General features: G+C 37.5%; 1 protein-coding gene across 4 annotated transcripts in view; it reads left to right on the top strand.

Annotated features, from left to right (window-relative positions):
* The window catches only part of TTC17 (tetratricopeptide repeat domain 17), a 166,369-nt gene that overhangs the window by 117,543 nt on the left and 36,196 nt on the right, over window positions 1-12,630 (top strand). The gene's annotated exons all lie outside the window — the stretch shown is intronic.

Genomic DNA, 12,630 nt, shown 5'->3' with positions numbered 1-12,630 from the left:
TCTCTTTTTTAGTCCAGCGTGGATATATTCAGGTGATGCCACTGTGAACTATGGAATCTAGGTATGGGAAATAAGTCAGGTGTTCCTTTTTTGGTGATAAAGAATATTTGGTATTTTGGATGGTGGGTGGGAATCACATCTTGAAATATCTTTTTTTCTTTGAAATCATGAAAAATATTTGCAAAACTATATTTTCATACAGCCTACAGAAAATATAATTAAGAGTCTCCAAGACGGTTCATCTGCCTCTGTGTGATATTTGTATAAAGAGGAAGTTTTTAAATTTTAATTTAATTATTTTATGGTTAAGAATCTCTCCACTTTATTATTATAATGATATTGAAGAGGTAACATAAAATAGTGATTAAAAGGGTCGACTCCATTTCTAGTAGGTAGGGATAGGATAATCGCATCAGTTTAAAAGAGAGGAAGTGGAAGGCACTCAGCAATCACTATTCCATGGGAATTCTGAAATTCATCTGGCCATGTGTCACCGGTTCCCCCAATTCCAGGGTAGGATATATTCCTTTTTAATTAATTAATTTATTTATTTATTGCTTCATTGGGTCTTCGTTGCTGTGAGAGGTTTTCTCTAGTTGCAGCAAGCGGGGGCTACTCTTCATTGCAGTGCGTGGGCTTTTCATTGTGGTGGCTTCTCTTGTTGCAGAGCACGGGCTCTAGGCACGCAGGCTTCAGTAGTTGTGACTCGCGGGCTCTAGAGCGCAGGCTCAGTAGTTATGGCACACGGGCTTAGTTGCTCCGCGGCATGTGGGATATTCCCAGACCAGGGCTCTAACCTGTGTCCCCTGCATTGGCAGGCAGATTCTTAACCACTGCGCCACCAGGGAAGCCCAAGGATATATTCCTTGAATAGGGCCTGTTTTGGTTCCCTGGGGTTGGTTTCCTCATCTGTTTCTCAGCTTTCAGCTCTTCTCTCTGAGCTGTCTTTCCTTTTCCTTAGGAGTGTCCTGTATTTGTAGCTGAATAGCTTACTCAACTTGCTGCCTGTCTCTATCCTTGGCACAACTTCTTAGAAAAGCTTTGTGGACTTTCAAATTATAAGCCGTCCCATCAGACAAAAGCCACACCCACAGATCTCTTCAAGAAGGCCCCTGTCTCCTTTGAACGTGAGTCCAGGGCAATACCTTTAAGATTCTTAGACACCTTTGGTCTAACAGAGAGTCTCTGAGGCTTAAATCTAGACTCAGATCTTTCTGAGGTGGTAGTAACAAAGTGTCTTACTGCCGTGCTTTTGATTTGATCTTAATCCTGAGGCCATAGTTTTACTGGTAGCACCTGGACTTGACTTTTTGTCAAAACCTTGTGCTGACTAGAGAAGCTGACAATTGAGAAAGTTTCATTCTCTAACCCTGCAAGTCCCAGGTTGGAAGCATTTTCTCTAAATTCTGCTTGAAAACTGCATAGTTCCTTGTTTAGGTCTCCTCTCTCTTTTAATACCTAAAAAAATTATAGGTGATTTTTTAAAAACCATTTGTCACTTTTAGCGCTCTTCCTAGAGGTCTTCCTGGCCAGATCCACAGCGTTAGGTATTTTCCTATATTCCAAGATACAGCCTCACTATTTGTTTTGCCAATAGATTATAATGCCGCTTCTCCAGGGTCCAGTAGCAGTATCCCCAGTGCTCTTCCAACCTTCATTAATGGTCTCGTTGCTGCTCCTTCGTCAAGTGTCCTCAACCCGTTCCCCAGACTTATGTCACATGCTTTAAGTTTCTGTTGCGGCCACACTCCATTCTTGATGCCAAATACTATTTCCAGTTATCTATTTGCCTAATAAATCATGCCAGGATTTACTGGCTTAAAACAAAACTATTATTTGCTCAAGATTCTACAACCTGAGCTGGACCGTCTTCTGATCTGACTTGGAATCATTCATGCAACTATAGACATGTGGAGACCTAAGTGGGGCTGGCCGCCAAAGAAGGCTGGAGCAATTGGAATAGCTGGGACACAGTTGGATATCGTCTCTCTCCAAGTATTCTCTCTAGCAGAGAAGCTGGACCTTTTTACCTGGTGGCTCAGGGCTCCAAGAGGGTGAAAGCAGAAGCTTAGAGTCCATGCACAGAGGTGGAACAGCACCACTTTTCACCCCTTCTATCTGTCAAAGCAAAGTCCCAGGGCAGGGGAACTATCCTCCGCCTGCTGGCAGTGCAAAGACCATGGCCTATCTTTTATCTACCGCAGTGCCTTTAAAAGGAGCAACAATAAAACTGACAGCTTCTCAGTGGAAATGATGGAAACTAGAAGCCAATGTAATGACATCTTTAAAGTACTAAAGAAGAAAACTGCAAGCCTAAAATTCTATACAGCAAAAATACTGTTCAAAAATTAAGGTGAAGTAAAGATGTGTTTAAACCAATAAAATTCAGAGACTTAGGCATCAGTAGGCCTGCACTGAAATAAAAATTAAAGGGAGTTCTTCAGAAAAACGATCCCAGATAGAAATATGGACATGCCAGAGGGAAAGAAGAACACTGGAAAGAACATATAAATGAAGAGTAATTGTACAAAATGATAACTGTACTGCCCTGAGGAGCTTCACCTTTATATATAACTAAAATTCATGGTAACAGTAACATAAACAATGGGAGGGAAATAAATGGAGTTTAAAAGTTCTAAGGTTTAATTGGTATCAGCCAAGTAGTAAAAGAAATAATTTGCATTGGACTGTAATAAGTAAGAATGTATGTTTTAAGCTCTAGGCTAACTACTAAAAATGGTTTTACAATATAATTCAGTGGAAAGAAAACGGAGTAATGTGAAACATTTGATTAATCCAAAGAAAATCGAGAAAGGTAGAGTCACATAAAAATAGAACACAAATAGTAAAATAGTAAATAAAGTATATCAGTAGTTAACTACAAAAAAGATTTATAATTTAAGCATTTTGTATGGAATGGATTTTTTTAAAATCCAACTATATGCTGCTTATAAGAGAAATTCTTCAAATATTAGGATACAGAAGGGTTGAAAGTACAAAGATGGAAAATAATATACCATGCAAACAATAAAAAAGGCAGATATGGCTACACTCTTTTTTAAAAAAAAAACAACTTTGAAGCAAGAAATATTATGAGAGAAGGGCTAAAATGAAAAAGATTGATGATACAGATGTTCAAGATGATATGGAGAAACCAGAACTCTGATACATTGCTGGTGAGAGTATAAAATGGTAAAGGTCATTTTGGAAGACAGTCTGGTAGTCTATTAAAAAGTTAAGCATATATGACCCAGTAATTTTACTGCTAGGTATTTATCAAAGAGACATGAAAACTATGTCCACAAAATACTTGTTAAAAAATGTTCACAGCAGATTTATTCGTAACATCCAAAAATCTGGAAACAGTAAGATGTCCATCAGTAGAAGAAGGGATAAACAGTGTTATATTTATACACTGGATACTATTCTGCAAGAAGGACCCTATATCCATATTGATGAATCTCAAAAATATTATTGCTAATAAAAGTCGTTGGACACAAAAAAAGTGTATAGTGCATGATCTCAACTATATGAAATTCTAGAACAGGCAAAACTAACCTATGGTGATAGAAATCAGAACAGTGATTGCTTTGTGGGGGGAAGCGGTTGACTGGGAAGCAACTTGAAAGGACTTTCTGGAGTGTTGGAAGTTTTCTGTGTCTTTAAGCAATAGTCAAAACGGAATGTTATACCTGAGGTCTGAGCGTTTCTCTATTTAAATTATACCTTGATTTTTTTTAAAATGAAGTTTAGATAACGGTTTTAGACCACAAGAAACTGAAAGATATATGTTATCAACAGACTTGGATTAAAAATCACTAAAGGGATTTTTTTCAGGCAGAAGGAAAACTATTCCAGGTAGAAACTCAGAAATACAAGAAAGAGTGAAGAGCAACAGAAAGAGAAAATATTAGAGTATATGTAAATGAGTATGACAGTACAAAATAATAAGTAGTGTCTTCTGAGGTTACAGGTCATGACAACAGCAACACAAAAGGCAGAAAGGAATTGCACTGATCACTGTAGATGGTCTCAGGTCCAATTAGACATTTCACACTCATGTAATTGGCCTCACTTAGAGTGGGCTTCACCCAGAAGGATAAGGGGCTAGGACACCACAGCAGCATCAGTCATATACCTCCAGAATGAGCACTCACTTAGGCCAGGGACCATTCTCTGCCCACCCTTCTTTCCTGCCAAGTGCCTGTTCACATGCTCGGGAACAAATCAAATGATTAAGTGTGGGAACTACCCTGGCTTAGATGCTCCAAGTTCCATATGAGAACCAGTATCTTTTGTAATAGCCACATGGGCATAGAGTGCTAGAAAGGGACATGGCTAGCTACAAGAACCATGGCACTTAGAGGCCCCAAGCTTCCTACCTGGTGTTTATAGTTTTTTCCCAGTCTTATCAGTCCAGATACAGTTTACCATCCAAGGCCATTTTTACTGTAAGTTGTCTTGCCTAGTGACAGCTAACATTCCCCCTTTATTAGGTCTTCAGGGAAATAGGGCTAGAAGGTAATCCAACATCAGTTTCCATTGTAGGCTCACAGACTGACCTCCATGACCTTGAGTTATTAACTTTAGTACAGTAGTTCTCAGACTTTAGGGTACACCACAATCACCTGGAGGACTTGTTAAAACAGATTGCTAGGCTTCTATGACAGGACTTACAGATTTAGTAGGTCTAGGGCCGGGCTTGAGAATTTGCATTTCTAGTAAGTTCACAGCTGATACTGAGTGATGCTGCTGATCTGAGGACCACACTTAGAAAATGGCAGTGATAACAAAGCAGAAGCACCCCTTTCCCATTTACCTTTCAGAAAAGAACAAGGATCTCCATATCCTCTCTGCTCCAACTTTTAAAATAGTCGTTATCCTTTATTATTTCTTGAAGAGCCCATCTGTAGTTGTCTCTTTAGGGAGTTTTTAGTTTGCATTACCATAATTATCAGTAAGTGTCAGCAGATGACATTGGTCAGGCTCCATTTTAGGGTAAATCATTATGCACTATCAGAACCCTCAGAAAGCTGCCCAGGTTGCAGCTGAGGTTACTCTCCACACGTGGTAGCCTCTGCAGAGGTCTCACCTCTGGCCCCAGATGCACACCATGCTGCCACCATTGACCCCGCAGCCGGTTTGTATGCCAGGTTGCCACGTTGTCCTGTGTGACCTTGTGGGCTAGTGCAGAAATAGTTCTCCCATTTTTGTCTCCCCAGGTCTTCAGGTGGTGGCTTGTGGGCACTACTTCGTGCTGGTTAGACCTACAGCCAACCCAACTTGGGTCAGAACCAAGCTGCTCCACCTCCTTTTCTGATCCAGACCTAGTTACAAACATGGAGTCTTAAGCTCGTGTGCTTGTCTCCTCCCCGCCCCCTGTCAGGCATCAATGCCTACTTTGGCTCAAATGCATCAACTACACCAAGGCAATATCATTCTTGCCAGTCAGCCCATTTGTAACTAGGTTTCTGGTCAGCTCCATTTCATGGACAGTGGGGCATTTTCTCTCGGCATAAGTTTGTCTCCAGCTTTCATCCATTCCTACAAGGGGAAGCTTTATCCCCTGTCACACAGTGTCAAGCTTCTGCCATCAGACTGTGGGAAAGTTGGCCCCCACTGAGGCTTCAGTCTTATCAGCATCTTCCTCTCCATTCCCTTTGTGTCCTGGTGCCTTGGCCATATTGAACCAAGGATATGAAAGTCTCTTTCATCGCTACTGCTGCTCTGCAGTGCCCACTGTTTGTGGTTTTAAGAGCAGCTCGATAGATATTTCATACTTGCACACCTCAGTAGGGCGCCTTTCTTGCCTTCACTGAGGAGGATATAGAACAGGACATACCGCAGGCCAGCAGGGAAGCTTTTCATGTATTTCTCCAGGAGTCCCCATAGCTCTCTGGCAGCAGTCTTGGGGACTGTTCTCTGCTCCAGCCACCCAATGGATAGCTCAGGGATAAGGGATCAAGACCACATGGATGAGTGTGGGAACCACCCTGGCCTGGAAGCCTCAAGTTCCATGCAAGAACCAGTGCCTCTTTACCAGTCCTGTGGACCTAGAGCCCAAGAGTTCCAACAAGGGACAAGAAACATCACACTGGGGAAAGCTCAGAGCTGTGGCTTCCTACCAGATCATCACAGCCCACTAGCAGTTTACAGTCAGGTCATCTTTACCATAAACAATGTTGCCTAGTAATGTGGGTGACATTCTACCTTTATTATGTTTCCAGGGCAACTTAGCTGAAAAGTTAACATGAGATTAATTTCCCAGGAATACACATAGACAAAGTGTTAGGCTTTAACATTTCAGGAAAGTAATAAAATTAAAGTAATAATTTATATTTTTTGTCTGTAATAATTCAAAGATGCATGTTATACTTTTAGGCTAACCACTAAAAGAACAGTTAAAGTATAATTAAGGGAAAATGGAATAATAAAAAACATTTGATTACTTCATAAAGGAGGCAAGGAAGACAAAGGATTATAAAACAGGTGGGTGAAATAGAATACAAATGGTAAGATAATAGTGATAAACCCAATATATCAGTAATCACAATAAATATAAAAGGACTAGGTACCCCAATTAGAGTGCTAACATTATCAGACTAGGTTAAAATCTTGAACCCAATTATGTGCTGTTTAAAGTAACACATCTTAATATAAGATACAAAACAGTCGAAATTAAACTGATGGAAAAAAGATACATCATACAAACATTAATCAAAAGAACCTGGTGTAACTATACTAATATCAGACAATGTGGAATTTAAGGCAAGAAGCATTACTACAGATAAAGACAATTCATAATGATAAAGTGGTCAGTCCACCAGGATATTGAAAGTTGTAAATCTATATGGAACCAATGCCATAGTTTCACATTATATAGATAAGCATTAAAGATTGACATGTAGGGCTTCCCTGTTGGCGCAGTGGCTGAGAGTCCGCCTGCCGATGCAGGGGACACGGGTTCGTGCCCCGGTCCGGGAAGATCCCACATGCCGCAGAGCGGCTGGGCCCGTGAGCCATGGCCGCTGAGCCTGCGCATCCGGAGCCTGTGCTCCGCAACGGGGGAGGCCACAACAGTGAGAGGCCCGTGTACTGCAAAAAAAAAAAAAAAAACATTGACATGTAAAAGGAGAAATAGATGAATCCACAACCAAAATAGACTTTAACATACCTCTTAATAGGTGATAGAACTAAGCAGACAAAAAATTAAGATATAGAAGATCTTACTAATAAACTTGACACAACTGATATTTATATAATGCCACATTCAACTGTGAGGATATTCTTATTTTTAAAATGCATATGGAACATTTACCGTATTGATCATAAGCTGAATCATAAATTAAACCTCAATTAAATATTAAACCACTGAAGCAATTTAGAGTTTACTTTCTGACGATGGTGGAATTAACCTAGAAAAAAAATCAGAAAAAAAAGGATAGAAAATTCCCAGTGATTTTGATGAGATTATACTACACCTCTGAATGACTCAGTGTTCAGTGAAGAAAGCAAAATTAGAAAATATTTTGAAACGAATGACAATAAAGATTTGGCATATCAAAACTTATGGGATGCAACTAAAGCAATGCTTGAGGGAAGTTTATAGCCCTAAATGGATATGTTAGTTTAAAAAAAAAAATGACTGAAACGTAGTGATCTGTGCTTCTACCTCAAAAAGCTGAAAAAAAGAACAAAATTACACTGAGATATTTCCCGCCCATATCATTGGCAAAAATGTAGAAGTTTGATAGGATAGGATACCCTTGGTGAGACCATGGGAAAACTGGCAGTGTCATACACTGCTGGTAGAAATGCAAAATGGAATAATCTCTATGGAGAGAAAATTGACAATATCTAGCAAAATTATACATTCATTTACCCATCCAGCCAGCAATCCTGCTTTTAGGAATCTTTCCTGTAAATACAATGGCAAAAAAAATTACCTGACACAAATACCTGTGAATAAGGCTGTTGATTATAGCCTGATTTGTAATAGTAAACTAAAACAATCCAAATGCCCAGTAGTAGGGGATTGATTGAATAAAAAGTCCCATGTGGCTGCTCATTGTGTGTGAACATCCACACAATGGAGACTTCTGAAGCTGTCAAAATGAATGAGGACCATCTCTATAAACTTATATGGAATAATCTCCAGGATATAGCAAATAAAAAAAAGAACAGTAGAAAAATATTATGTCTTAGGTTACTCTTTATCTCTTTAAAATAGCAACTTGTGGGGAGAGGAATTATATGTAGAGAGAAATAGATATTTTAAAATGAAAGACTAAATTTGAAAAAAAAAAATTTAAATGGTGTCCCATGGAAGGAAGACAGAAATAGGATAGAAAAGGCACAGAATGAAGCTAGATTTCCTTGAATCTACATTGGGTTTTTTTGTTGTTTGACTTTGGAACCAAATAAATATTTTGCATAATTACAAAGAATTTTTAAATAAGAGAATTCCTAATTAAAAGTAAAATTAAATGAGCCTAACTTTGCACTCCATTGGTAGTATAACCACATCAAGAGGAAGAATTCCAAGTGACTTTAAAACACAGTTATTTGGCTGTACATCCCTAATGGAATTTACCCTAAGAACAAAAGAAAACCTTATACTGTTTTCAGTAATACTATTGTATTAATAATATTGATGTTATTCTTTTGAGATTGTAGGTGTATGTATTGCAAAATAAATGAGTAATTTTGTTGGTGATGTTGAGAACTGGAATTTTGAGTATGGGTGAAAGGACATAGAGATGTGAGAATGATGATAAGTAAACATCTCTAGTCTTGAATTGGAAGTATTAGTAAGAATTCTTGAACTATTTTATTGATATATTTACACATCTCCTAGCTTTATTTTACTGAAAAGACTAGAATCTATGACTAGCCCACTATTAGTCGGCACCCTTAGTACCCAGATTGTGATCTTTAGATACTGTTTTCCACTTTAAAACAAAGTCTGTAATAAAAGACAAAGAAGGGCATTATATAATGATAAAAGGATCAACACAAGAAGAGGATATAGCATTAATAAACATATATGCACCTAATACAGGAGCACTTAAATATATAAAGCAAATATTAAAAGACCTAAAGGTTGACAGTAATACAATAATAGTAGGGGACTTTAATACCCCAGTTACATCAGTGGACAAATCATCCAGACAGAAAATCAATAAGGAAACAGTGGTCTTAAATGACATGTTAGACCACTTGGCCTTAATAGATGTCTACAGGACGTTCCATCCAAAAACAGCAGAATACACGTTCTTTTCAGATAGATCACATGCTAGGCCACAAAACAACTCCCAATAAATTTAAGAGGACAGAAATTACATCAAGCATCTTTTCCGACCACAACAGTATGAAACTAGAGATCAGTTACAAAAGAAAAATGGGAAGAACACAAACACGTGGAGACTAAACAACATGAAGCTTAAAAACCAATGCGTCAATGAAAAAGTCAAAGACAAAATCAGAAAATACCTTGAGACAAATGAAAACAAAAATCTTTCCAAAATCTATAGGGCACAGCAAAAACAGTTCTAAGAGGGAAGTTGGTAGCAATTCAGGCATACCTCAAGTAACAAGAAAAATCTCAAATAACCTAACCTACCCCCTAAAGGAATTAGAAAAAGAAAAATAAAGCTTAAAATTAGAAGTTAGGAAATAGTAAAGATATGAAAGGAAGTAAAATAGAGACCAAACAAGACAAAACAAAACAGTAGAAAAGATCAGTGAAACCAAGAGCTGGTTTTTTGAAAAGATAAACAGAATTGATAAGACTTTAGTCAGGCTCATTAAGAACGAAAGAGAGAGGACCCAAATAAAATAAGAAATGAAAGAGGAAAGGGACCTCTCTGGTGGTCCAGTGGCTAAGACTCCACACTCCCAGTGTAGGGGGCCTGGATGCAATCCCTGGTCAGGGAACTAGATCCCATATGCCGTGACTAAGAGTTTGCATGCTGCAACTAAAGATTCTGCATGCTGTAAATAAAGATCCTGCATGCCACAACTAAAGACCTGGCACAGCCAAATAAATAAATATTTTTTAAAGAAATGAAAGAGGAGAAATTGAAACATATCACAGAAATACAGTCATAAGAGAATACTATGAACAGTTATATGCCAACAAATTGGACAAACTACAAGAAATGGATAAATTTCCAGAAACATACAATCTTCTAACACTGAATCAGGAAGAAATAGATAATCTGAACAGACCAGATACTTTTACTAAAATTAAATCAGTAATCAAAAAACGCCCAACAAACAGAAGTCCAGGACTGGATGGCTTCACGGGGGAATTCTACCAAACATATAAAGAAAAGTTAATACTTACCCCTCTCAAACTATGACAAAAACTTGAAGAGAAGGCAGTATTCCCAAATTCATTCTGTGGGACCATCATTATCCTGATACCCAAATCAGACAAAGATACTACAAAGAAAAAGAAAATTACAGGCTAATATCTGTGATGAATACAAATGCAAAGAACCTCAATGAAATATTAGCAAGTCCAGAAACTAACACACCATTGTAAAGCAATTATACTCCAATAAAGATGTTAATTTAAAAAGAAAAGATGTGGCACAGCCTAAATAAATATTTAAATATATATATATATATATATATTAGCAAGTCAGATTCAACAATATACAAAAAGGTCATACACTGTGATCAAGTGAGATTTATTCCAGAGATGTAAGAATCGTTCAGTATCTGCAAATCAATCAATGTGATACACCACATTAACAAAACAAAGGATAAAAATCACACAATCATCTCAATAGATGCAGAAAATGAATTTAACAAAATTCAACACCCATTCATGATAAATATTCTCAACAAAGTTGGTACAGAGGGAACAGATCTCAACATAATAAAGGCCATTTATGACAAACCCAGCTAACATCATACTCAGTGGTGAAAAACTGAAAGCTTTTCATTTAAAATTGGAATAAGACAAGGATGTCCACTCTCACCATTTCTATTTAACATAGTATTAGGAGACCTGGCCATAGCAATCAGACAAGAAACAGAAAAGGCATCCAAATTGGAAAGGATGAAGTAAAATGGTCACTATCTGCAGATGACATGATACTACATATAGAAAACCCTGAAGTCTCCACCAAAAAACTATTAGAACTAGCGAATGAATTCAGTAAAGTTGCAGGATACAAGATTAATATACAGAAATCTGTTGCTTTTCTATACACTAGTAACTATCAGAAAGAGGAAGCAAGGAAACAGTTGCATCAAAAATAATAAAATAATAATTTTAACCAAGGAAATGAAAGACCTATACTCTGAAAACTATAAGATGCTGATGAACAAAATTGAAGATGATACAAATAAATGGAAAGATATCCCATGTTCATGCTTTGGAAGAATTAATATTGTTAAAATGTCTATACTACTTAAAGCAATCTAGAGATTTAGTGTAACCCTTATCAAAATATCCATGACGTTTTTCACAGAACTAGAACAAACAGTTCTAAATTTTGTATGGAACCACAAAAGACCCCAAATTGCCAAAGCAATCTTGAGAAAAAAGAGCAAAGCTGGAGGTATCATGTTCCCTGACTTCAGACTATACTACAAAGCTATAGTCATCAAAACAGTATGGTACTGGCACAAAAACAGACACATAGATCAATGGAATAGAATAGAGAGCCTGGAAATAAACCCACACACATACTGTCAATTTATGACAAAGGAGGCAGATATACACAATGGGGAAAAGACAGTCTCTTCAGTAAGTGATGTTGGGAAAACTGGACAGCTACATGAAAAGAATGAAATTAGAACATATTATCACATCATATATAAAAATAACTCAATGGATTAAAGATCTAAATGGAAAATTGGAAACCATAAAACTCCTAGAAGAAAACACAGGCAGTATATTCTACGACATAATTCTTAGCAATATATTTTTGGATCTGTCTTCTCAGGCAAGGAAAACAAAAGCAAAACTAAACAAATGAGGCCTAAATAAACTTTAAAACTTTTGCACAACAAAGGAAACCATCAACAAAACAAAAAGGCAACCTACTGAATGGGAAAATGTATTTGCAAATGATATGTCTGATAAGGGGTTAATATCCAAAATTTATAAAAAGCTCATTCAACTCAATATTAGAAAAACAAATAACCTTATTTAAAAATGGGCAGAAGATCTGAATAGGCATTTTTCCAAAGAAGACATACAAATGGCCAACAGGCATATGTAAAGATGCTCAACATCATTAATCATCAGGGAAATACAAATCAGAACCACAATGAGCTATCACCTCACACCTGGCTATCTACAAAAAGTTAACAAATAAGTGTTGGCAAGGATGTGGAGAAAGGGGAAACCCTAGTTCACTGTTGGTGGGAATGTAAATTGGCACAGCCGTCATGGAAAACATTATAGAGGTTCCTCAAAAAATTAGAAGTAGAACTACCATATGATCCAGCAATTCTACTCCTGGGTATATATCCAAAGAAAATGGAAACACTAATTCAAGATGTGGAAGCAACCTAAGTGTCTATCAACAGATGAATGGTTAAAGAAGACACACACACACACACACACACACACACACGATGGAATATTACTCGGTCATAAAAAAGAAT

This window comes from Delphinapterus leucas, chromosome 7 (assembly GCF_059928025.1).
Source record: "Delphinapterus leucas isolate spDelLeu-1000000601 "Yukka" chromosome 7, BTC_Dleu_Yukka2, whole genome shotgun sequence".
In the NCBI taxonomy this organism is placed as follows: domain Eukaryota; kingdom Metazoa; phylum Chordata; class Mammalia; order Artiodactyla; family Monodontidae; genus Delphinapterus; species Delphinapterus leucas.
The sequence above is the reverse complement of the archived record's forward strand: the minus strand, read 5'-3'. Positions and strand labels throughout refer to the sequence as shown.